The sequence below is a fragment of the Trachypithecus francoisi genome, unplaced genomic scaffold (assembly GCF_009764315.1).
Source record: "Trachypithecus francoisi isolate TF-2019V2 unplaced genomic scaffold, Tfra_2.0 Contig01579, whole genome shotgun sequence".
NCBI lineage: Eukaryota > Metazoa > Chordata > Mammalia > Primates > Cercopithecidae > Trachypithecus > Trachypithecus francoisi.
In genome coordinates, this window is record NW_022681442.1 from 5,531,644 (window position 1) to 5,558,479 (window position 26,836).

Consider the following 26,836-nt stretch of genomic DNA (forward strand, 5'->3'; position numbering starts at 1 on the left):
TTCTAAGTGAAAGAACCTAGTCTGTAAAGGTGCATCTGTATTATCCCAACTATATACCACTCTGGAATAGGAAAAACTATGGAAACAGTAAAAAGAACAGTGGTTATCAGGAGCTTAAGAAGAGGGAAGAAGGGTTGAATAGGTGACAGATGGAGGATTTTATTCAGGGAGTAAAACTTTTTTTTTTTTTTTTTTTGAGACAGAGCAAGGCTAGAGTGCAGTGACACGATCTCAGCTCACTGCAACCTCTGCCTCCGGGGTTCAAGTGATTCTCCTGCCTCAGCCTCCCGAGCAGCTGGGATTACAGGTGCCCACCACCACGCCCGGCTAATTTTTTTATTTTTAGTAGAGTCAGGATTTCACCATCTTGGCCAGGCTGGTCTCAAACTCCTGACCTCATGATCCACCTGCCTCAGCCTCCCAAAGTGCTGGGATTACAGGCGTGAGCCAATGTGCCTGGCCACTATTCTTGATGGTACTAGAATGGTGGCTATATGACACTGCATTTGTGAAAGTCTGTAGAACTTCACAGTACAAATAATGAAGTTTAGTGTTGCAAAGTTTAGAGAAGCATTTAGGAAGCTGGGGAATCCCAAGTTAGAATGCAGACTATGACAACATGTTGATGATACAAGAAATATCAAGATATAGATGACTAACAAAATTGTATATAATTTAGCTGTGTTACGAATGGATGAAACAACTTTACTGAAGGAGTAAGGGGAAAGGGTTTTGCCCTAAATAACTCTGGCAATGAGTGCAGTTTGAGACTAAAAGCAAAGGAAACTGGACATAAGCACTGTACTCTAGTTGATCACACATTTCCCACAGAGCTACAGCTTAACAGTTCTGAAATTGCTGTGCATGTATATGGGAAATGAACACCTAGGTAAATTAATGGCAGATGAGGAAAGCTAGATTTCTGTTGGAGTAGGAGTTAACATATAAGCAAGGGAAGGAGACTAGAATGATCCATGTGGTAATCAATTACAGTTGGAGATATCAGTTGGACTCACTTTTAGTTTAACTCACATAAACAAATATTTGCAGGTATATTTGTATCAACAGGTAAGTAGACACTGACACATTTCTCAGAACTCCTTTGAGAAATAGCCGATTCAAGACTGAGGGCGGGAAATTATACAAAACGAGTCTAGAGCATCTTCTTGTGCCAAAATTAAGTTCATTTTTGTTTTTAAAAAGCCCATCCCACTATAGAAGAGGGATGCCAACGGGACACAGGAGAAACAAGAAACCGAAAAAACTTCCAATGACCAAAACTGCAACATTTGAATAATAAATTAAACAGCACTGGATTAAAACTGAAAGTATAAAAATATTCCTCAGTCCATACTGATATAAATGAGTGAATAAACAAACACAGGAGAAGAGGCAAAACTCCTATGCAAATAACTCATTAGATAGTCTCCCCTCAAGGAGCTGCAGCATAACTCCTCACTCCTGAAGTGTGGCTGCACACAGAAGCTTCCACAAAGTACATGGAAAGGAAGGGGGAAAGCGTCACTTTGCAATGGAGAAACCTGACGAACACTACCTCAGCCAGATGATTCAATAATCAACAGTATGGTCGGGCACTGTGGTTCATGCCTGTAATCCCAGCACTTTGGGAGGCCAAGGTGGTTGGATCACAAGGTCAGGAGTTAAAGACCAGCCTGGCCAATATGGTGAAACCCCATCTCTACTAAAAATACAAAAATGAGCCGGGCATGGTCACAGGCACCTGTAGTCCCGGCTACTCGGGAGGCTGAGGCAGGAGAACTGTTTGAACCTGGGAGGTGGAAGTTGCAGTGAGCTGAGATTGTGCCACTGCATTCCAGCTTAGGTGACAGAGAGAGACTCCGTCTCTAACTAACTAACTAAATAAATAAATAATCAACAGTAGTTAAGTCACGTGGATAGTATATATTCTTAATTTGAGGTAACGAAAATCACATTTTTACTTCTGTGATTTTCCTCCCAAAAAAATCTATAAAATCCATCTATGAGAAAAAAAAAAAAAAACAGAAAAATTCCAATTGAGAGACATTTGCAAAATACCTGAGCAGTACTTCTCAAAATTGTAAAAGTTATCAAAAACAAGAAGAGTCTGAGAAACCGACAGCCAAGTGGAACTTTAGAAATGACAACTAAATATAATGTGGTATTCTGGATGGGATAAAAGAGGAAAGAGACATTGGGTAAAAACTAAGGAAATCTGAATAAAGTATGGACTTTGGTCAATTATAATGTATCAGCCAGGCACAGTGGCTCACACCTGTAATCCCAGCACTTTGGGAGACTGAGGTGGGTGGATCACCTGAGGGAGTCAGGAGTTCGAGACCAGCCTGTCCAACATGGTGAAACCTTGTCTCTACTAAAAATACAAAAATTAGCCAGGAGTGGTGGTGGGCACCTGTAATCCCAGCTACTCAGGAGGCTGAGGCAGGAGAATCGCCTGAACCCAGGAGACGGAGGTTGCAGTGAGTGGAGATCACGCCACTGCACTCCAGCCTGGGTGACAGAGCGAGACTCCGTCTCAAAATAATAATAATAATAATAATAATGTATCAACATTGGTTCATCATTTGTAACAAATGTACCATATTTATATAAAATGTTAATAATAGGGGTAAATGAGTGCAGGTTGTGAGAACTCTAAGAACTAGATTTGTATTTTATAAATCTAAAATCATAAAACTAAACTTTTAAAAAAAATCACCAATATGCAAGGAAACAAAATATGACCAATAACAGGAAAAAAAACAAGAGAAATAAACTCAGAAATGACATCTATGATAGAATTAGTAAACAAATACGTTATCCTGTAAGTATTCTCTATCTTCAAGATAAAAACATGAGCATAAGAAAATATTTTTAAAATACTTAGAACTGTTAGAAATAAAAAATACAATACAAAATTGAAAAATGGAATTAACAGGTTATACTTGGCAGAAAACTGTATCAATAAATGAAAATAAATAGCTATTTTAAAAATTGACAAAACAAAGGAGACAGAAAAAATGATTGAGAATAAATTAAGAGCACCGGTGACCTAAAGGACAATATCAAGCAGTCCAACACATGTGTAATTGTAATCCAAGGGAGAGAAGAGAAACGAGAAACAAAATGATTTGAAATAATGGCCAATTTCCTAAATTTGATGAAAAGCATAAACCCACAAATCCAAGAACCTCAACAACCCCAAGCAGAATAAACATAAGAAAACTACCCCAAGCAGCATTCTAATCTAATTGCTAAGATTCAGTAGAAAATCTTAGAAGCAGCCATGGTGGGTGCAAGGGGGTCTACAGAAAAACAAAGAAAGACAGCAGACCTCTCTTCAGAAGCACGTAAGCTAATAGCAGAGTAGATATGCCTTTAAAGTGTTCAGATTGTTTTTTGCTTTTGAGATGTGTGAGCTCTGTGTATATTCTGGATATTAATCCCATCAGATGAATAGCTTGCAAATGTATTCTCCCATTCTGTAGGTTGCCTTTTCACTCGGTTGTTTCCTTTGCTGTGCAGAAGCTTCTTCATTTGATGTAGTCTTATTTGTTTATTTTTGCTTTTGTTGCCTGTGCTTTTTTTTTTTTTTTTTTTTTTTTTTTTTTTTTTTTTTTTAAGAGAGAAGCTTTTCCTCTGTCACCCAGGCTAGAGTGCAGTAGTTTGATAGTAGCTCACTGCAGCCTTGGATTGCTGGATTCAAGTGAACCACCTGCCTGAGCTTCCCGAGTAGCTAGGACTACAGGTACATACCATCATATCTGGCTAACTTTTAATTTTTTGAAGAGACAGGGTCTCACTATGTTGCCTAGGCTGGTCTTAAACTCCTGGGCTCAAGTGATTTGTTGACTGCTTTTGAGGTCTTATTCATAAAATATTTTCCCACACCAATGTCCTGAAGGGTTTCCCCTGTGTTTTCTTGTAGTAGTTTTATGGTTTCAGATCTTACATTTAGGTCTTCAATCCATTTTATTTTCATATAGGGTGAGAGGTGAGGGTCTATTTTCACTCTTCTGCATATGGATATCTAGTTTTCCCAGCATCGTTTATTGAAGAGATTATCCTTTCCCCAATGAGTATTCTTGTTGCCTTTGTCAAAAATCAGTTGGTAGCCAGGCGTGGTGGTTCATGCCTGTAATCCCAGCACTTTGGGAGGCTAAGGCAGGAGAACCATTTGAGTCCAGGGGTTTCAAGACCAGCCTATGCAATACAGTGAGACTCTGTCTCCACAGAAAATTTTTAAAAGTTAGCTGGGCATGGTTGCACATACCTGTAGTCCCTGCTACTCAGGAGGCTGAAGTAGGATGATTTCTTAAGTCCAGGAGGTCAAGGCTACAGTAAGCCATGATCATGGCATTGCACTCTAGCCTGGAGATGGAGTGAGACACTGTCTCAAAAAACAAAAAATTTTTAAAAAGCAGTTGGCTGTAAATGAATAGGTTACTTTCTGGGTTCTCGATTCTGTTCCATTAGTGTGTCTGTTTTTATGACAGTACCATGCTGTTTTGGTTACTATAGCTTTGTAGTATATTTTGAAGTCTGACAGTGTATACCCCCAGGTTTCTTTTTGCTCAGGATTGCTTTGGCTATTGGGGGTCTTTTGTGGTTCAATACAAATTTTAAGAATTTCTATGAAGAATGTCATTGGTATTTTGATAAAGATTGCATTGAGGCCAGGGCATGGTGGCTCATGCCTGTAATGCCAGCACTTTGGGAGGTCAAGGTGGGCGGATCACAAGGTCAGGAGATCGAGACCATCCTGGCCAACACAGTGAAACCCCGTCTCTATTAAAAATACAAAAAAATTAACCAGGCCTGGTGGTGGGCACCTGTAGTTCCAGCTACTCGGGAGGCTGAAACAGGAGAATGGCGTGAACCTGGGAGGCAGAGCTTGCAGTGAGCTGAGATCACGCCACAGCACTCCAGCCTGGGTGACAGAGCGAGACTCCTACGTGGGGCAGCGGGGGAAGGATTGCATTGAATCTGTAGATTGCTTTGGATAGTATGGTCCTTTCAACAATATTGGTAGCGCCCACACTCAGGGCCTGGCAGGGCTGACCTCCCTACCGTGGCTCAACCGCCCTTGGAGCACACTGCTGCTACTATGTCTTCCAGGGCCAGCGAGAGTGCCCTGCAGCACCTGGTGGAGGAACTCAAGCTGCAGGTCGGAGTGTGAGAGGATCAAGGTCTCTCAGGCAGCTGCAGAGCTGCAACAGTACTGCATGCAGAATGCCTGAAAGGATGCCCTGCTGGTCAGTGTTCTAGCAGGAAGTAACCCCCTCCTGGAGTCCAGATCCTGTGCTTTACCCTGAAGACTCTAGGAAAGAAGTCTGCAGAGGAAAGCCTTCAAGCACGAAGTGATAAATGACTGCCTCCAAGCCTCAAGAGAGGCTTTTCACTGGTCAAGTCACATTTAGTTATTTCAGCCCTTTCCTATGGCCTGGTACTATAACCAACATTCTACAGAAACGGGTGAGTTTCTGCTCAATTAAGGAAACTGGGAGAAGGAATCTAGCTATAAATAGTCATAGTCTGGGTTTTTGTTTGTCTTACATATAAAGCACTTCACCAAAAAAACAAACAACAAAAACCTTACCACCAGATATGCCAAAATGTACCTCTTTCATAAGTGAATTACTGAGGTTTCTATCCCAGGAATATCATGTATGTTTTATTTACTGGATGTTTACATTTAGGAAGGAAAACATTTAAAAAATTGAATATTTGTTATTTGTTGTTCCTGACAAATATTTTTATACCAAATACTACAAAATTTGTTCTGCTCATGAATTTACACTTCCTAAACTAAGGTGAGAAAGTACAAATTGCTGGGGAAAAGTGTAGTCTTTAACTAACTGACTGATGCCTTGATTTTTCCAAATGAGAAGGTTGTTTCATTTGTAAACACTTAACATGGGAGCTGCTTCTTAGCAAACTCATCTGGAAAGATTAATGTTATGTGGGGCATTCGGTTGCCTCATTGTATATATAGATGAAGCAGATTTGGTTTTTGTATTCTTAAGTTCCTCTGCTTTGTAGTTGTGGTTGTACCTAAATACATTACTTTATATCTTTTTTTTTTTTTTTTCGAGACAGAGTCTCGCTCTGTCACCCAGGCTGGAGTGCAGTGGCGTGATCTCAGTTCATTGTAACCTCAGCCTCTCGGGTTCAAACAATTCCCCTGCCTCAGCCTCCCAAGTAACTGTGATATGTGATTACAGGTGCATGCCACAACGCCCAGCTAATTTGTGTGTGTGTGTGTGTGTGTGTGTGGATTTCTAGTAGAGGTAGGGTTTTACCATGTTGGCCCAGCCTGGTCTTGAACTCCTGACCTCAAGCAATCCACACACCTTGGCCTCCCAAAGTGCTGGGGTTACAGGCATGAGCCACCATACTTGGCCTATTTCATATCTTAAGAAATGTTTAAGTATGACTCCAAGAACACTGTAAACAGTTAAAAACAAAGTAATGTAAAATACTACAACCTAAAATAATTATTAATGTCACAAGTGTTTTATTTATTTTGATGCTGTTCCTTTGATTTGATTTGGGATACTTTTAGAAGGCAACTTTGTGTTTAATCTTTGAAGAGCTTGGAAATAAAATTTCTGCTTAATTAATTCTTCTCATCCATGAGCATGGGATGTCTTTCCATTTGTTTGTATTCTCAAACTATCCAATTTAAATATAGGCCAATAAGCTACATAGACACTTCTCAAAAGACGACAAACAAATGGCCAAGAAATACATTTTTTAAATGTTCAACATTACTAATTATAAGGGAAATGGAACTCAAAATCACAGTGAGGTATCATCTCACTGCAGGATAGCTATTATCAAAAGACTAACAAATGCTAGTGAGGATGTAGAGAAAAGGGAACTCTTAAATACTCTTGGTGGGAATGTAAAGTAGTACAGTCACTATGGAAAACAGTATGGAGGTTCCTCAAAAAACTACAAACAGGCTGGGCATGGTGGCTCATGCCTGTAATCCTAGCACTTTGGGAGGCCAAGGCTGGCTGATCACTTGAGGCCAGGAATTCGAGACCTAGCCTGGCCAACATGGTGAAACCCTCTAAGACATGCCTGCTTCCTCTTTCACCATGATTGTAAGTTTCCTGAGGCCTCCTCAGTCATGCAGAACTGTGAGTCAATTAAGCCTCTTTTTAAATTACCCAGTCTTGGGCAGTTTTTTATAGCAATGTGAAAACAGACTAATACAGAAGCTAAAAAAAAATTGTTGATCACACAGAAGTAAAAAGGAGAACAGAGTATACTAGAGGCTGGGAAGGGTAAAGGGAGCAGAGAGATAGGAAGAGGTTCGTTAAAGGATATAAAATTACAGCTAGATACGAGGAATTAGTTCTAGAGTTCTGCAGTACTGTAGAATGACTACGGTTAACAGTAATACATAGTTTCAAATAGCTACAAAGAGGATATTTAATGTTCACTCTCCCAAAATAATGTCCAAGATGATACGCTAATTACCCTGATCTGATCATATACATTTTATGCACCAAAACATCACTCTATACCCTATAAATATGCACCAAAAAAGTCAATTACAAATTTAAAAGAAACCAATTATTAAAAAAAATTTTTTAAGCACTCAAAAGGAACATGTGTCAAACTAGAACCCTTTACCAGTAATGGTGGCTTATGCCTATAATCCCAGCACTTTGGGAGGCTGAGGTGGGTGGATCACCTGAGGTCATGAGTTCAAGCCCAGCCTGGACAACATGGTGAAATCCCATCTCTACTAAAAGTATAAAAATTAGCCGGGTGTGGTGGCGGGTGCCTGTAGTCCCAGCTTCTTGGGAGGCTGAGGCAGGAGAATTGCTTGAATCTGGGAGGCGGAGGTTGTAACGAGTGGAGATCATGCCAGTGCACTCCAGCCTGGGCAACAGAGTGAGACTCCGCCACAAAAAAATAAAAATAAAGGCAAAATAAAAGGTTAACATAAACCAAGCTGAGAGAGCTCATCGCTAATACACCTGAACCATACAAAATGTTAAAGGAAGTTCCTCAGGCAGAAGAGAAGCAATACAAGATACAAATCTGGATCTACACAAAGTAAGAAAGAACCTACTAAAGACAAGTATGTGGGTAAATATAAAATATGTTGTCTGCCTAAAACAAAAATAACAACAATGTTTTGTGAGGTTAATAGAGTATGCAAAAGCAACATAGAGGATAACAACAGCACCAAGTCTGGGGCCTGGAAGAAAACTGTCATAAGGTTCTTGCGCATAAGGTCAAGCAGCAGGGTATTACTTGAAGGAAGATTGTGATAAGTTCAAGACATCAACAGTAAGCCGGGCACGGTGGCTCACGCCTGTAATCCCAGCACTTTGGGAGGCCAAGGCAGGCGGATCATAAAGTCAGGAGATCGTGACCATCCTGGCTAACACAGTGAAACCCCATCTCTACTAAAAATACAAAAAGTTAGCTGGGCATGGTGGCATGCACCTGTAGTCCTAGCTACTCAGGAGGCTGAGGCAGGAGTATCACTTGAACCCAGGAGGGTGAGGTTGCAGTGAGCCGAGATCACGCCACTGCACTCCTGCCTGGACGACAGAGCAAGACTGTCACTGTACATTAGAAGCATATACGACTCTGGACTCACCCTTATGATACAAATCTCTAATGAGCTTACGTTTTTCCTTGTTATTAAAACCATCTTCCTTCTGGTTTGTCAGATATTCTGCTAAATGGCCTGAGCAAGTCCCTTCATGGTCACCGTAATTGCTAAATAAACACACTCACAGGTTACCACACAATTATCTAACTCTTATGACCACTAAACTATAATTTTAAATTTATTTTAAACTGCCTAACTTTAAAATTAGTTTCTACTATTAAAAGCATATACAATAGGCCGGGCGCGGTGGCTCAAGCCTGTAATCCTAGCACTTTGGGAGGCCGAGACGGGCGGATTGCGAGGTCAGGAGATCAAGACCATCCTGGCTAACACGGTGAAACCCTGTCTCTACTAAAAACTACAAAAAACTAGCCGGGCGAGGTGGCGGCGCCTATAGTCCCAGCTACCTGGGAGGCTGAGGCAGGAGAATGGTGTGAACCTGGGAGGTGGAGCTTGCAGTGAGCTGAGATCCGGCCACTGCACTCCAGCCTGGGTGACAGAGCGAGACTCCGTCTCAAAAAAAAAAAAAAAAGTATATACAATAAATATATTACATTTCATGTACCTGTGCTATATTTTCTGTAAAACCAAAGAATCTTTGGTGAAAAGTTAAAAATTCCAACTTGATCTGAAGTGGGAAAGCAATAAAGATAAAAATTATTCATGGTTATACATAATACATCTGCCCGCTCCTTCCCATTTTCTATATCAATATAACTTGCATTATATTTGGAGGCTTAATATTAGAGCTTGGAGGCAAGGGATATCTCCAATAAATCATATTTTCTGTACAATCTTTAAGACAGCCTTTGATTTTTTTGCTTTTCCAAAGTGAAGTGCTCAATAAACATCACTTTGAATCTCCTTTCAAATATATTCAATCCTCATTCTGGCTGTTTCCTCCCTTTACCACCCTCCCCCTGCAAAAAAAAAAAAAAAGTATCATCGAAGTACTGGTTTAAGCTTCAAGAGTAGATAGCGTGTAAATCACTTGCATTCTTGTTAGGTAGAATGCCTTTTAGCCAAACTGTGATATAGCAAAATTCTTTACCTCAATCCCCATCTTCCTCCTGATTCTAACTTTAAAATGGGAGTAAGTGGGAATGTGGGCTTAAATGCCCCCCACCTCCCATCACATCCAGGATATATTCGTCATAGTTCCTTTGACTAGAAGTGTTTCAAAACGTTAAGTTCTTTTCATTTTCCTTGAACACGATATATTCTCCCCAACCCTGCTTCCTTCCACTGCTTTAGAACACAGATTCTTTTGTACTTGGAAGGAACTTGATTTGTTTTGGAGCCAATCACTTGAGATGAAGCACATAACTGACATCTTATTAAAACTTCATTTAAAAATAAGATGGGGCCAGACACAGTGGCTAACACCTATAATGCCAGCACTTTGGGAGGGCAAGGCATGAGAATTGCTTGAGCCTTGGAGTTTGAGACCAGACCGAGAAATGTGGTGAAAATCTGCTTCTACAAAAATTAGCTGGGTGTGTGGTGGTGCACACCTGTAGTCCCAGCTACTTGGGAGGTTGAGGTGGGAGGATCTCTTGAGCCTGGGAGGTCGAGGCTGCAGGGAGCCATGATCGCACCACTGCACTCCAGCCTGGGTGACACAGCAAGACACTGTCTGAAAAGATCACAATAATAAGAAGCATCAAATTTGATGTTGCAACTATGCAGCCATGAATAGGAATGAGATCACATCCTTTTGCAGGGACACAGATGGAGCTGGAAGCCATTATCCTCAGCAAACTAATGCAGGAACAGAAAACCAAACACCACATGTTCTCACTTATAAGTGGGAGCTGAATGATGAGAACACATGGTCACATGTGGGGGACCCACACACTGGGGTCCGTCGGGGATGTGGGTGGGAAGGGAGAGCATCAGGAAGAATAGCTAATGGATGCTAGGTTTAATTCTAGGTGATGAGTTGATCTGTGCGGCAAACCACTATGACACCTACGTAGCATACCTACACATCCTGCACATGTACCCCTGAACTTAAAAGTTGAAGATTAAAAAAAAAAAGAGCATTATCAGTGTTTCACAGAAATTCTTGGTGGAGTAAAGCAATCAACATAAAATGCTGAAGTGATTTCTGCTAATGTTATGATTGTAGGCAGTTGTTCTTTCAAAACTGCCTTTTAGTTAAGTAAATGCTCCTTTAATTCATTTTCTTTTTTTTTTTTTTTTTTTTTTGAGACAGAGTCTCACTCTGTTGCCCAGGCTGGATCGCAGTGGCACAATCTTGGCTCACTGCAATCTCTGCCTCCTGGGCTCAAGTGATTCTCACACCTCAGCCTCCCAAGTAGCTGAGACTATAGGCGTGCACCACCGGGTCTGGCTAATTTTTATATTTTTAGTAGAGGCAGGGTTTCTCCATGTTGGCCAGGCTGGTCTTGAACTCCTGACCTCAAGTGATCTGCCCACCTCAGCCTCCCAAAGTGCTGGGATTACAAGTGTGAGCCACTGTGCCTGACCCCTCTATTTTTTTTTAAATGAAAAATCAATTTTGCCCAGTACAGGAAAAAATCCATTAACTATTGACATTTTTCAGAGATTTCAAGCAGGTCTCCATATTTATTTCATTTAAAAATTACTGATCCTTTAAGAATAATGTTCTAATTTTCACTACAAGAACAAAACCATCATAGCAAATGCTAATATTTAACTGAGCACACTGATGATGGGTCAGATACCATGCCAAGTGTTTGGGATCTACAATCTGTTAGACACAAAAGAAGTTCCTACTCAAAGGTTTAGCTTGTTTAGCATCCTTGCTCTTTGTTCCCTACTTCCAAGGCCAAACTAACTTCCTTATCCTTTATGCCTCCCTGTCTGGGTTTCAGTAAACAACTTTCCCGCTGGTCCTTATCTACAGAGCCCACAGCTGCTACCCACTCTGTAAATGACCCCTCCCGTCGCAATGGCTCTTCCCACCGAAACTGCCCCTTCTGCCAGTGTAACCACATTCCTACACCATTCAAGTTAGCCAACTGGGTTCAGCTTAGACTGTACAGTCTGACTCCACAGTGGAGATAGGACACAGTAGCTGGGACAAACTGCATTAGGGATAAAAACCCCTTCCCTCCTTTGTTTGGTGTGCTCTCGTGGTGACCAAACTTGAGAGCAGCACCCTTCTGCAGAAGTAAATTTTGCCTTGCTGAGAAATCCTTTAAGTGCTCATTTTCTTTGCGACTCTGAGCTTTACTTCCAACAGATCTCATCCAAGACTCACAGCAGCCCACGGGGAAGGCAGAGAATCATGGCCCATGTTACGGACACAGACGCAAAGGCCTCCCAGAAGCAGCAGGGTGCCCAGCTAGAAGGGGCAGGTCCAGGACCTGAACCCAAGTCTGTCTGACTTCAGAGTCTGAACCACAAAGCTATGCTGAATGTGGAGTTGTAGCTCTCCATGAAATAAAAAAAATACAACTTAGCAACCAAGAGGCATTCTGGCCCTCTGGCTTTCTGGGACCTGGAGCTCAGAGGAAACCTCAGGGATTTCATAAGCTGCTCACTTTGCAGGGCCCAGAATCCAGGTTATTACCACAAAAATGTGGGGTTTTTCCCCTGCATAGGAACTCCTTCTCCAAACAAGTTCACCTATAGGATCCTAGTGCCTAAGACATACAAACAGAGCTGATCTGGTGAGGTGAGGTCTGAAGCATCACCCACACCACCTCCCTGATCAGTCACCCTGAGGTGACTCCATTCTCCTTAGGAGGGTTAGAGAGCAAAGTCTGAAAATCCCTAGACAGTCATTCAGACTAAACTAGTGCCACGGGTCTGGGGGGCCTCTTGAAGATTCCAACTTCAGCCACAGAACCCGATGCAAACCACCAAGCTGCACAAACAGAGGGGCCTTCACAAGCCGTCTCCCAAGACAAGTGAGCCCTGGCAGGGGGACCAAGGGGTTCTCGAAGCAGGGTTCCTGGCTTATCACTGGGAACTTGCTAGAAATGGAAATTATCAGTTCTGACACCAGTCCTACTGACCCAAACTCGGAGGCTGGGGCCAAGCATTTCTCGTGTTAACAGACTTTCAGGTCATTCCAATGCGCACTCAAGTCTAAAAAACCACAACAAAGAAATAGAGGCTGACCAGTGCCCTGAAGTCAGTAGCTGTGAGGAAGAGAACATAGCATTTTCTACACTGAGCTTTCTCTCTGTGGAGATAAAGCTGCCCATTAACTCCCTGAGAGCTGCCACCCCAGCCTTTAATGAGTCCACCGTTATCAGGCACATAAGAAGTGCGTGTGTGTGTGTCCTGCTGGGCACCATGGCAGCAAAGGTCTTAAGGGAGATAGAGGGAGACAACTCACAGAAAAACAAGGTACCAATCTGCAGGAGAGATGCAAGCAGAGGTGTACAAACCAGGAGGGTGGTCCACTCTGTCTCAGACATTGAGAAACATTTTCATCAAGATGACACCTGAGCTGCTGGAAAATGCAAATAGGAATTTTCCAGGGACAGAGGAGTGCTTTGGTGTCCAGATCCCCCCAACCCCAGCACCTGATACACGCACGGATGATCCTGGTTTGGGCCAGAGCTCAGTAAAGAACATCTTCTCCGAACATTTTTAAGAACAGCTTTATTGAGATGAAATCTGCACACTATAAATTCACTGACTTAAATCATACAGTTCAGTGGTTTTCAGGGCAAGAAGCTGGCAGGATTGGCATCTAAACCCTGACCTGACATTCTGGGCAAACACCCAAACAGCAAAGTTTTACAGTTTTAGGCAGAGAATTTGGTTCTTGCTGATACCTAGTTAAAATAAGTTTTTACTTGTCAAGAAAGATACTCAAAAAATAATGTACATAATTATAAACACACCACGTTTTTAAAGCAAATCACATGAAATAAAATTCCTGGGTTTGTAGGACACAAACACCAAATATTACTACAAAGAGTAAGTATAAATGGGGATGAGGCTGCCTGACTTATGCACACCTGAACTTATCTGACACATCTTGTCACCACAAAGTCTGACAGTTCCAGATAAAGCAGCATGCAAAATTGCCACCAATATAGCAAAATGGCCTGAAGAAGCAAATGTTCCAGTGAAAAACTCCCACATGTATCCCATCAATAATTCAATATTTATAGTATGAGAATAATCTGGTTACGCAATTATAGGGCTCAACTGAACACAGTGGATTTTTAAATGCATTTGAATTACTTTTGTGTATGTCTCAATTTCAGATGAATTATTTTTTCTACAATTATTGATCATTCCAAAATTTAAACTCAATGGAAAGTATCTTAGTGGAAGCCAAAAAAGGAAATTGAAAGAATGAAGATAGGCAGGAGCCTCGAAATGTCAAGAACTCTCCTATAAAACAATGGAGACTAAAAACTCTAATGGTTGAAATGGTACGCAGAACTGTTGCATTAAGAATCATCACCAAGAAAATGTTGGTAATAACAGAAGAGAAATAAGACTGAGAATCAGAATACTCCCAACAGAAAACAAAACCTTCCAAACAGAAAACAATTTCTACAGTCAGCACAGCCTCGTTTTAATGAATGTGTTGACTTCCGTAAGTACCTTGAACTTTCAGCCCTGCATGTCACAATGAGCAATTCACAGCAACACTGTGAGGCTGCAAATTTTTCTGCCTCCAAAATCATGATTCCTATTTACAGAGAATCAAGCAGAACATAAAGGATTTGTTTAAATGTTTCCTAAACAGGTATTATAAAAATATGAGGAAATAGTTATAAGATCTTGGGCAGTCTATTCAAAAAAATATATAATTGGTTATTAAAATTTTTTTTTAACAAGACACACATGACTTACACCAGGCAAACTATCAGACTAGATTAAATGTATTGAGCTCTTAATCAGAAGACACACATAACACAGTAAGTCTACGTTTCCTTGGATTACACATAAATGAATTATAATGCACTTTACCATCGTCCTGCAGGACAAAGAAGGAACATACACTATTATGCTGAATTATTAAGAATAGTGGAAGGTATTGAATTGTTAAGTGAAAAAGGTTTATTCATCAGAGATCACAATGAAAAGGTTGTGCTCTTCAAGTAACAGAAACTTCTAGGAATCAACCAATTAATTTCTAGATTTGATCAATTTTTATTTAAGTGTCTGGAAAACTGTAAAGGTAGAAAGACAAATATGACATTTATCCAAAATAGCTCATGGAGAATTAATCAAAAAAAGGGAAAATATGTACAAAATAAGGGAAAATAAAGTGGGAACTCAAATAAGTAAATAAACCAAACACCAAATAATATTGCTACAAATTCTCCAGTAGCAAATTGTTTTGTGTATGCCATTATCATGTGCTACTCTATAAAAATAGAAAAATCATTTTTTATACAGCAAAGCAACTTTTGTCAAAATTCATCTGAAAGTATACACAAGAATAATTCAAATGCAGTTTTGTCTTTTCAACAGAATGAAATAAGTGCAAATGCAACATAAAGTTGCTCAGAAATCAGTCATGTAAAAACATGACTTTCAGAAGACATGAAGGTTCCAGAACTCTTTAAAAAAGATTAGTAAGTACTTAAAATACATTCTGGACAACAGTTTATCACTTAGTTATCCCTGGGAAAGCTGCCTTCCCAGTCCCTGAAGTTGCTGACTACTTCAGATTTTGCAAGTTACACATTCTTCTTGAATTTATCCTTTACATTACACGTAGTATTTTCATCACCCATGCCAATTCAAGGGTCAAAGGATAGTGAGATGGTTTGCCCATTATAAAGCATTGAGATCTTGTAGCACAAAGTACACAACATCTTAAAGACTCTAAAATATATTTTCTGACTCAGAAGGAAAACCTGAGCATGGAAAGAATTCATTCAAAATTTAATAAAGTTTGCACAAACGGTCACATATTGCATAATTCTATGTATATGAAATGTCCAGAAGAGGTAAATTAGACAAAGTAGATTTGTGGTTGTAAAGCGCTGGAAGAAGAGGAAAAGGGAGAATGGCTTCTATTGGTTATGAGATTTATCCTGGGGGTGATGAAAATGTTGTGAAGATAGATAATGGTGATTACTGTACAACTTTGTGAATATAATAAAAAGCCACCGAATCACGCATATTTTTAAAGGGTGAGTTTTGTGGTATGTTAATTATATGTCAATATTTTACAAGTTAACAAAGGTCGAATATGCCATTTTAACTGCAATTTAGAAAAACAATTTTAGGCTAGTTTAGAAAAAAAAAGAAAACTGATTTCTGATTTAGGCATATGAAGAGTTTAATAGAAAATACAGAAAATTACTGGACGATGAAACAAGGGTGATTAAAGATAAGCAATGAAATTAATAGAAATTATTCTGACATCAAGCAGCAAATTATAGTCTGGGCACAGTGGCTCATGCCTGTAATCCCATCACTTTGGGAGGCCACGGTGAGCAGATCACGAGGTCAGGAGTTCGAGACCAGCCTGGCCAACATGGTGAAATCCTGTCTCTATTAAAAATACAAAAATTAGCCTGGTGTGCTGGTGCACGCATGTAATTCCAGCTACTCAGGAGGCTGAGGCAGGTGACTTGCTGGAACCCAGGAGGCAGAGGTTGCAGTGAGCTGAGATCATGCCATTGCACTCCAGCCTGGGTGACAGAAGACTCCACCTCAGAAGAAAAAAAAAAAGCAAATTATAAAAAAAATTAGGATCTAATGAAAAGCAGTAATTAAATGAAAGACACAAACTTCAAATAGAAGGAGCAAATAAGTTCTTAGATTATTCGATAATTCAGTTAATGAAAGGAAGTGAAAAATGTAACAGGTGTATCAAGCAGTCGATTAATAGCTTTTCTGAATTTAAGTTGGTAATGTTTTATAATGTTTGTCAGCTTTTAAGTATTTGTAATTTATTTTCTTGTTTTTAGTTAATGTTAGCTTTTCTACCTAATTTTGTTTTCTTAATTTTGTATTCTTTTCCTTAAAAAATCTCCTCCTCCTCAAATTGTTTAAGATTTGCTGAGAGTTCTCAGCTTGTCCAGACTGGGGAAAAAATCTAAAATTTTAATAAAATGTTAAGCCTATGAAGTCAGGGAGAATTGACATCTTTGTAAGAATAAATTTTTGTTTAATTTTAATTTCTGGGATATACGTGCAGGACGTACAGGTTTGTTACCTAGGTAAACATGTGCCATGTGGTTTGCTGTACCTACCAACCCATCGAGAACACATTTTTCTAGGAACAAATTGTGACTTTTTGTTCAAGTTTCTTTTGTGGCTCTCAGCAGACTCTCGATGGCTTCACAATACTCTTGTATACTGCCCATGAAATTTACTCCTAGCATTTTATCTAGAAGTTCCCTTCCTATATTAACTGATTACTCTTTATATACAGAGGCTATTTCTTATTTTCCTTCATCATTATCATGACATTTCATATCAGAAGGGTGTGTGAACCCCATACCTAATAAAATGTAAAAGGCACATGCTGGGAACCAGCCCCCATCTGAAGGCCAGAACACTACTAATACCAGTGGCTCCACTTGTGTGCTGGCCCCATCCTATTACCCTGAATAACCGCCAAAGATACCACCACCAGTTTTGTGTACATTATCCCTGTGATTTACAAAAGTGAAATTGTACATATGAATTCTTCCATATTGTTTGGTTTTGCTGCTACAGTGCTAATGCCATTATAACAATGGTATAAAATGGTATGATTTTCTGAGACTTGTTTTACTAAATGTCATGTTACTGGGATTTATCAAGTTGTGAGTAGCTGTGGTTCACACTTTTCCATTGCTGTTATATTTCATCATGTGAATATACCATAATGTACTCAAGTCAGGTTCCTCACAATGGGCATGTGGGTCATTTCTAGGTTTTTGCTACTGCAAACAGTGCAGCTATGAACATTCTTGGTTTCTTGGTATCCACATGCAAGTTTCTTTGGGGCCTAGACCTAGCAGTGAAATCTATTGGTCAATAGCTACATAAATATTCAAACTTATATGATAATGCCAAATTGTTTCTCAAAGTGATTATACTAATTTCTTCTTTCCCCAGAAGTATGAGTTTCCACTGACCCATAATCCATTATCAGACTTAATTATTGCCAGTCCTATAGATGCAAAATCGTATCTTACGATGGTCTTCATTTTTATTTCCGTTTTCCAGACAGCTTTAATGCCTTCCCATGATTGTATTTGCCAAATTGCTTCCTCTGCAAAATGTCCATTGTCCATACATTGCTTATTTTTCCATTGATTTTAATTGACTTGTAGAAATTATGTAGTCTGAAATCTAATCCTGTCAGTTATGTTGCAAATATGGAATTTCTGCAGGATTGTGTCTTATTATTTCACTTTCTTTACCATTTACCTTTGTGAAAATGTTATTTCCCATCCCAAGTTTAGAAATGTATTTTCTGACTGTAGGGAAAAGAGAGATCAGACTGTTATTGTGTCTGTGTAGAAAAGGAAGACATAAGAAACTCCATTTTGATCTGTACCCTGAACAACTGTTGTGCCTTGAGATGCTGTTAATCTGTAACTTTAGCCCCAACCTTGTGCTCACAGAAACGTGTTGTATGGAATCAAGGTTTAAGGGATCTAGGGCTGCACAGGATGTGCCTTGTTAACAATATGTTTACAGGCAGTATGCTTGGTAAAAGTCATCACCATTCTCCATTCTTGATTAACCAGGGGCACAGTGCACTGCAGAAAGTCACAGGGACCCCTGCCCAAGAAAACCTGGGTACTGTCCAAGGTTTCTCCCGCACTGAGACAGCTTGAGATATGGCCTCTTGGGAAGGCAAAGACCTGACCATCCCCCAAGCCGACACCTGTAAAGTGTCTGTGCTGAGGAGGGTTAGTAAAAGAGGAAGGCCTCTTGCGGTTGAGATAAGAGGAAGGCCTCTGTCTCCTGCATGCCCCTGGGAATGGAATGTCTCAGTATAAAACCCGATCGTACATTCGTTCTATTCTGAGATAGGAGAAAACTGTCCTGTGGCTGGAGGCAAGATATGCTGGCGGCAATGCTGCTCTGTTACTCTTTACTACACTGAGATGTGTGGGTGAATAAAAGCACAAATCTGCCCTAAGTGCACATTCAGGCATAGTACCTTCCCTTGAACTTATTTGTGACACTGAGTTCCTTTGCTCACATGTTTTCCTGCTGACCTCCTCCCCACTATCATCCTGTTCTCCTGCCACATTCCCCTTGCCGAGATAGTGAAAACAGTAATCAATAAATACTGAGGAAACTCAGAGACCTGCGCTGGTGCAGGTCCTCTGTATGCTGAACACTGGTCTCCTGGGCCCACTGATCTTTCTTCTATACTTTGTGTCTTATTTCTTTTCTCAGTCTTTTGTCCCACCTGATGAGAAATACCCACAGGTGTGGAGGGGCAGGCCACCCCTTCACTGACAAATCCTTCCAAAAAGTTTTAAGTTTTGCCTTTCACATTTAAATGGATTAAGATTAAGACGTGGAGGTTGCAGTGAGCCGAGATCATGACACTTCACCCCAGCCTGGGCAACAGAGAAGACTCTGTCTCAAAATAATAATAATAATAATAATGACAGTAGAAATTATTTTCTTGACCCTGTCTTTAATGAGAATGCTTCTAGGTATTGCTCCCTTAAAAGCATGATGCTAGCATTTAGAATGAAATATATATAATTTTATTATGTAAGGCAATCATCTGTATTTTCCTACTTTAAAAGTATTTTTAAACTAGAAAGGATTTAGATTTATCAATGCCTTTTCATCATTCTTTTGATTTATTAATATCATGAGTTATATTAACAGGTTTCCTATTACAGAACCACAGATGACAAAATGGTAAATTAGTATCCTTAAAGAGATATGGGGATTAGTCACTGCACAAAAATGTTTAAAATGCCCTGAAATCAATATTCTAACTTATTTCAAAAATTCCATACCTAAAGATAAAATAGTGCAATGAATTAAAACATTGCCACATTTGCTTTATTCTGATATATCATGTGTACAATTTTTCATTGAACCATTTAAGTTACAAATATCATGCTTCTCTAAGTACTTTAAGTATGCATATCCTAAGAGAGTCTCCTATATAACCAAGTACCATTACACTGAAAAGCTTGACTTAATATTATCGAATATGTAGTCCATATTCAAATTTCTCCCAATTGTCCTTTTTCTTTTTAGCTAGGTTTTTTCTGCAATCCATCAGATTCAATGAAGAATCATAAACTGCATTTAGCTGGTGTGTCTGTCTCCTCCATTCTAGAACAGACACCCATCTTTCATTGTCTTTCACATTCACATTTAAGAGTCCAGGCCAGTTGTTTTCTGGAATGTGCTACAATTTGTCTGATTGTATGTGCATAATTATATTCAGATTAAACACTTCTGGCAAAAAGAATACATAGATGATACTGTATATTTTCCACTGCATCACATCAGGTGGCATGTGATGTTGGCATGTTTCATTATTAGTGAGTCTAAGTTTGATGACTTGGGTACAGTGGAGTTTGCCAGAGCTCTCCATTGCGAAGGCATTAACATTATCCTTTTTGATGATCAAGTGGTTCCAAATTTGGCTAGTGGGAGACACTTCAAGCTGGTTCTGTATACTTTACCACTCCCTAGAGCTTTGGCAGGGGGTTGTTTTTTGAGTCTCCCAGGATGGTGTGCAATGGTACAATCTTGGCTCACTGCAACCTCTGCCTCCAAGGTTCAAGCGTGTCTCCTGCCTCAGCCTCCCAAGTAGCCAGGACTACAGGCACCTGCCACCATGTCCGGCTAATTTTTGTATTTTTAGTAGGGACAAGGTTTCATCATGTTGGCCAGGCTGCTCTTGAACTCCTGACCTCAAATGATCCACTCACCTCAGCCTCCCAAAGTGCTGGGATTACAGGTATAAACCACTGTGCCCAGCCACTCCCCAGAAATGTTTAAAGCACCTCTTTGCTTTCCTGGTGCATTGGATATTCTAGGCTCACCTTGTAGTTTTCATGCCCCAATACCAGAATCATCCAATTTGCTAAGCCATTTCCCCTACTTCCTGTTAATGGGAAATATATTTAGCAACTGAGGTCTTGCACTATGTGTTCGTTCCTACTGGGCAGTCATTGTTTCTAGACTTTTCAATTGACAGGTTTTGGTTTTTTTTTGTTTGTTTTTGTTTTTTGAGATGGAGTCTCACCCTGTCTCCCAGGCTGGAGTGCAGTGGCCCGATCTTGGCTCACTACAACCTCCGCCTCCCAGGTTCAAGCGATTCTCCTGCCTCAGCCTCCCAAGTAGCTGTGACTACAGGCGTCTGCCACCACTCCCGGCTAATATTTTTGTATTTTTAGTAGAGTCGGGGTTTCACCATATTGGCCAGGCTGGTCCCAAACTCCTGACCTTGTGATTCGCCCACCTCGGCCTCCCAAAGTGCTGGGATTACAGGCATGAGCCACCAGGCCGGCCAACAGTATTTTTTTTAATCCTGAATTCACAGTAATTCACAGTACTTACTCCAGTTCAAATCCAACATGACTGTATTATTTTAATCCTTCCATATTTACATATTCTTTCTTCCACAGTGAGAATTGTTTTCCAAAGCATCAATATAGCTTCTCAACTGTTCAATCCCAGAATATGCACAAAACAGTATCAAAACTACCAAGAGACTGAGGAATGCTCAGTAGGCCTTTACGGTCTGTGTCTTTAGAATATATATACCCATAAATGTATGGAGTCTGAAAAATATGTTTACAAGTTCAATGAATAGCTGTGTGCTTTGCTAATAAACTAGGTCTACTCGCTTTTGTTTGTATTATATTTCAGTTTTTTCCATCTTTGTAAACTAAGTTTTGAATCTGTAAAACATTAACATGGTTTACCAGCTAGCTACCTGTTAAACTTGTTAAAGTTACCTTTATAGGTAGCTTTAAGCCTCACTCCCTTACCTATCCCTTCCACCTTATTCCCACTTACCTCCTGTTGTGGGTATTTCAATTTCATTCATGTTTGATTTATTCTTTTGCTTATTTTTTGCAAAACATATATACTATATACATATGCACAAAAGGTATATACATCATTCTAGCCATACCTTTTGCAGTTTTCATTTTATATATCATAGAAAATCACTCCCTATCAGTTCACTGAGATTGTTCTCATTTTTTAATGTAGTTGCATGGTACTCCATTGTCCATACCATAGTTTATTCAATCAGACTCCTACGTATGGGAAATACCCTGAAATCTTAAAGCTTATACATGAAAAAAGTTGACAGAGGTCTTTCCAAATATGACTATTCTAAACACTTATTGCCAAAAACAAGTTGTGAAGCAGAATTTCAAAAATGTCTGTACTAAACTACAATCCAAATTAAAACCACAATGAGAAACTGCTTTCACAGGCACTACAAAGTCTACAATTAAAAGGACAGAAAATACCAAGTGTTAGCAAAGAGGTGGAAGAGTGAGAACTCTCATACAATCATGCAATGTATTAAAAAAAAAAGAGCTTCCTTACATTGTGGGTGAGATTATAAGTCACGACTTTGAACAACTGTTTGGCAATATCTAGCCAAAGTCAGTCACACACATACCATATAACCTAACAATTCCACTCTTAGGGATATAGTCCACAGAAATACATACAGATGTTTACCAACAGACATGTACTAGAATGCTCACAGAGGTACTTTTTTTTTTTTTTTTTTTTTTTTTTTGAGACGGAGCTTTGCTCTTTGTTGCCCAGGCTGGAGTGCAATGGTGCAATCTTGGCTCACTGCAACCTCCGCCTCCCGGGTTCAAGTGATTCCCCTGCCTCAGCCTCCGGAGTAGCTGGGATTACAGGCATGGACCACCACACTTGGATAATTTTGTATTTAGTAGAGATAGGGTTTGTCCATGTTTGTCAGGCTGGTCTCGAACTCCCGACCTCAGGTGATCCGCCCACCTCAGCCTCCCAAAGTCCTGGGATTACAGACATGAGCCACCACACCCGGCCTAGAGATACTATTCATAATAGCCAAAAACAAGAAACTATACAAATGTTTATCAATACTGGGAATAAATACATGGTGCTATATTAATGGAATAGCAATGAGAAAGGATCTTCAACTATCTACAACAATATGGATAAATCTTACCAACATAATGTTAGGGAAAATAAGTCAGATCCAAACAAGTATATACTATATACTTCTATTTACACAGAGTTCAAAAGCTGGCAAAACTAACCCATGCTGTTAGAAGTCAGGGCTGTGGTTGCCTTGGCAAGCATGGAGATTGAATCTGGAAAGGAAGAAGAGGAGGTAGTTCTGTGGTTGTGGCAATTTTCTGGTTTTTTTTTTTTTTTTTTTTTTTTGTTTTTGTTTTTGTTTTTTTTTTTTTGTTTTTTTTTTTTGTTTTGAGATTGAGTCTCGCTCCAGTGGGTTCACTGTGTGAAAATTCAGCAAGCCATACACTTACGATATGTGCATTTTTCTGTATATCCTTTTTATTTCTATAAAAAGTTATGTTTTAAATTTCAGTTAAGGAATGAAAAAAAGGACAAAAAAAAATCACTAAATTTACCTAAATACCTACAGACAAATGGAAAGACTATGATGGAAATCAGGATTACTGTCTTAGATTCAAACGTGTCAAGCTATTAGGTCAAAATTATAGCCTTATGAAGTCTGGTGTTTGAGCTTTAAATTATACGTCGTGCACAGTATTCTCTGATATTTCCTTTTGTCTTAATTATGTTTCTACATATATACTAACAAGTAAAACTGATGCTCCAGGAATATGCACCCATGCTTTTCCTGTAGTTGAAAATTTACCACCAAACGGCCGGGCACGGTGGCTCACGCCTGTAATCCCAGGACTTTGGGAGGCCGAGACAGGGGGATCACGAGGTCAGGAGATCGAGACCATCCCGGCTAACACACTGAAACTCCGTCTCTACTAAAAATAAAAAAAGTTAGCTGGGAATGGTGGCGGGCGCCTATAGTCCCAGATAGTCCGGTGGCTGAGGCAGGAGAATGGTGTGAACCCGGGAGGCAGAGCTTGCAGTGAGCAGAGATCGTGCCACTGCACTCCAGCGTGGGCGACGAGAGAGACTCCGTCTAAAAAAAAAAAAAAAAAAAAAAAATCTACCATCAAACGTGCTACTACCTACATAATGATAAATTCAGAGAAGGGAAAGAAAGTATGTAAACCTTTCCCTACTAGTGGCCCTTATTAGCTTAAAAATGTCGTCTTCATATAATACAGCAAGAAATTTATGCAAGTCTAACATTTTTAGACTAAAGAAAAAAGTTTAATTACTATATCAATAGAAAGACTAAATTGTCTATTCTAGCCACTGAAGTTATTATAACAGAATTCTTACACAAAGGTAATATAACATGTAGCCAAAATATATAGGAGAAGATATTATAGAAATATATTAGTGATGGGTGCTGAGAAGTTGATGGGTGCAGCACACCAACATGGCACAAGTATACATTTGTAACAAACCTGCACATTATGCACATGTACCCTAGAACTTAAAGTATAATAATAAAAGAAATATATTAGGCAATTAGTTAATAAATGTTATTTTCCAAATGTTATGGCATTTGTGACATTGGTCAGTTTTTTATATCTTTAATTATACTTTTTGGCATTCTAAAAGACAAATTTATAACAAATTTTGTGTTTATAATCAGCCTTCTTTTTCTTAAAGACAACTCCCCAAACTTTGCTTCAGAATCACAAAATCTTGATTTGCCCCAAATGAGACTGAAGTTCCCAAAAAGCCTTTAGTTTCTTACCACATCAAATACATATTAGATCATAATCCTGCTGTCTTATACCACCTGGCAACTAGGAAGTAAGAGACAAAATTAGTTTAAGGAAGTCATTCATGTATTCATTCATCATATGCAAGGCTTCTGGATGTCAGGTGCCATGTAAAGCTACGAGGATACAACAGTGAGCTCAAGATGTGGCCCCTGCCTTCAGGAAGCTTATAGTTCCACAGGGCAGAGAGATAACAATCAGATAATCCCCAGTTACAAACTGCTGTCAATGGGACAAAGAAATATTATGAAGATGACCACAAAGTAAAACAGAAAAGCAGGCTGACTTTCCATGAAGGAATGAATGGGTGGATGCCCCAAGGCAGGGTGTCTCTATCAGAATAGGAGGAGATGCCTGGAGAAATAAGCAGAGGGATGAAGGCCAGCAGCTCTGCCCACACCCCCAGGCAGAAGAGGTTGGGGCAGGGACAGCACAGCCTCCACCCTGCTGAACTGCAGCACCAAGCAGACCTGGGGAAGAAACAGCATGGTGCTGAGAGCCACAGCTCAGCCAGGCCCATGACGCCATCCTGTAGGGCAGGCACTCGAGCAGCAGCAATTGGCAATTCCAGCAAGACACTGTCGTCACCTGATGATTCAGAGTTGTGAGGACAGCCAGCCAGACTGGGATAGAATCCTGGTTCTGCCACATTCCAGCTGTCTTTCTCTTTGTGATTTGCAAAAAAAAAAAAAAAAAAAAAAAGGTGGGGGGTGCAGGTGGTGGGAACTGAGTTGCTGCATGCTAGGCTGTTAGGTGCCCTGCACAGAGCTCAGCACACAATGCTAAATAAATGGCAGCGGCTCTCATCATGGACCTCCCCCTCCTCCTCCCTCCAGTCTGTTCTGTCTCTTCCAGTTGGTTTGGGGACCAGCCTTAATTCACGGAGGACTGGAATTCTGCCCACAGCTCAGTCCCCATGACTAGCCAGACATCCTAGAGCCTTCATCTGCCTGCCCAACATCGCCACCTACCGCCCAAGGCTGGATTCCCTCAGAGCGACGCTCGGCTCAGCCCTCAGCCAGCGCTGTAAGGTAAACACTGCCCCAAAACAGGCAGAATTATAATAACACATGTTTAGGGATATATTCATGAACAGTAAACTATTAAGAAAAGCCAAGTAATAAAATGCAAACTATCTTTCAATTATAAAAACAGTCTTCCTGCTGCATTAGAAGGGTCACTTTAGTAAAGAAATTAACATTTCAATTATGAAACTTTAAATACAGCACAATTTTAATATGTTTTTCTTCCACACATTATATTGAAATTAGCTATTTAACTGATTGTATGCACTTTAAGAGCAGGACTGTTTTTATTATACTTATTTCCAAAACCAAACAAAATATAGACAAATTGACCAATGAAACTTGCAGATGCCAATAAAATGAGCCTCAATAAATTTAAGAAAATTGAAATTATATCAAGCACTCTCTCAGATGACAGTGGAATAAAACTGAAAATCAACTCCAAAAGGAACCTTCAAAACAAAGCAAATACATGGAAGTTAAATAACCTGTTCCTGAATGAACATCAGGTCAAAAACGAAAACAAGATGTAAATTTTAAAATTCTTCAAACTGAATAACAATAATGACACAACCTATCAAAACCTCTCGGATCCAGCAAAGGTGGTGCTAAGAGGAAAGTTCACAGCCCTGAACACCTACATCAAAAAGACTGAAAAAGCACAAACTGACATTCTAAGGTCACACCTCAAGGAACTAGAGAACCAAGAACAATCCAAACCCAAACCCAGCAGAAGAAAGGAAATTACCAAGATCAGAGCAGAACTAAATGAAATTGAAACACACAAAAAAGATGAAACATAAATGAAACAAAAAGCTGATTCTTTGAAAAGATAAACAAAAGGCCATTAGCAAGATTAACCAAGAAAAGAAGAGAGAACATCCAGATAATCTCATTAAGAAATGAAACAGGAGATATTACAACTGACAACAATGAAATACAAAAGTTCATTCAAGGCTACTGTGAACACCTTTACACACATAAGCAGAAAACCTAGAAAAGACGGATAAATTCCTGGAAAAATACAACCCTCCTACCTTAAATCAGGAAGAAGTAGATACCTTGAACAGACCAATAACAAGCAGCAAGATTGAAATGGTAATTTAAAAATTACCAACGAAAAAAAAGTCTAGGACCAGACAGATTCACAGCAGAATTCTACCAGACATTCAAAGAAGAATTGATACCAACATCACCCTAATATCAAAACCAGGAAAGGGCATAACTGGAAAAGAAAACTACAGACCGATATCCTTGATGAACATAGATGCTAAAATCCTTAACAAAATACTAGCTAACCAAATCCAACAACATATCAAAAAGATAATCCACCATGATCAAATGGATTTCATACCAGGGATGCAGGGATGGTTTGACATACACAACTC

At 39.7% G+C, this 26,836-nt stretch overlaps 1 protein-coding gene and 1 pseudogene across 4 annotated transcripts in view; one reads left to right on the forward strand and one right to left on the reverse strand.

Annotated features, from left to right (window-relative positions):
- FANK1 (fibronectin type III and ankyrin repeat domains 1) overlaps positions 1-26,836 on the reverse strand; it is a 119,530-nt gene that overhangs the window by 54,223 nt on the left and 38,471 nt on the right. The gene's annotated exons all lie outside the window — the stretch shown is intronic.
- LOC117069786 lies at positions 5,108-5,315 on the forward strand (annotated as a pseudogene).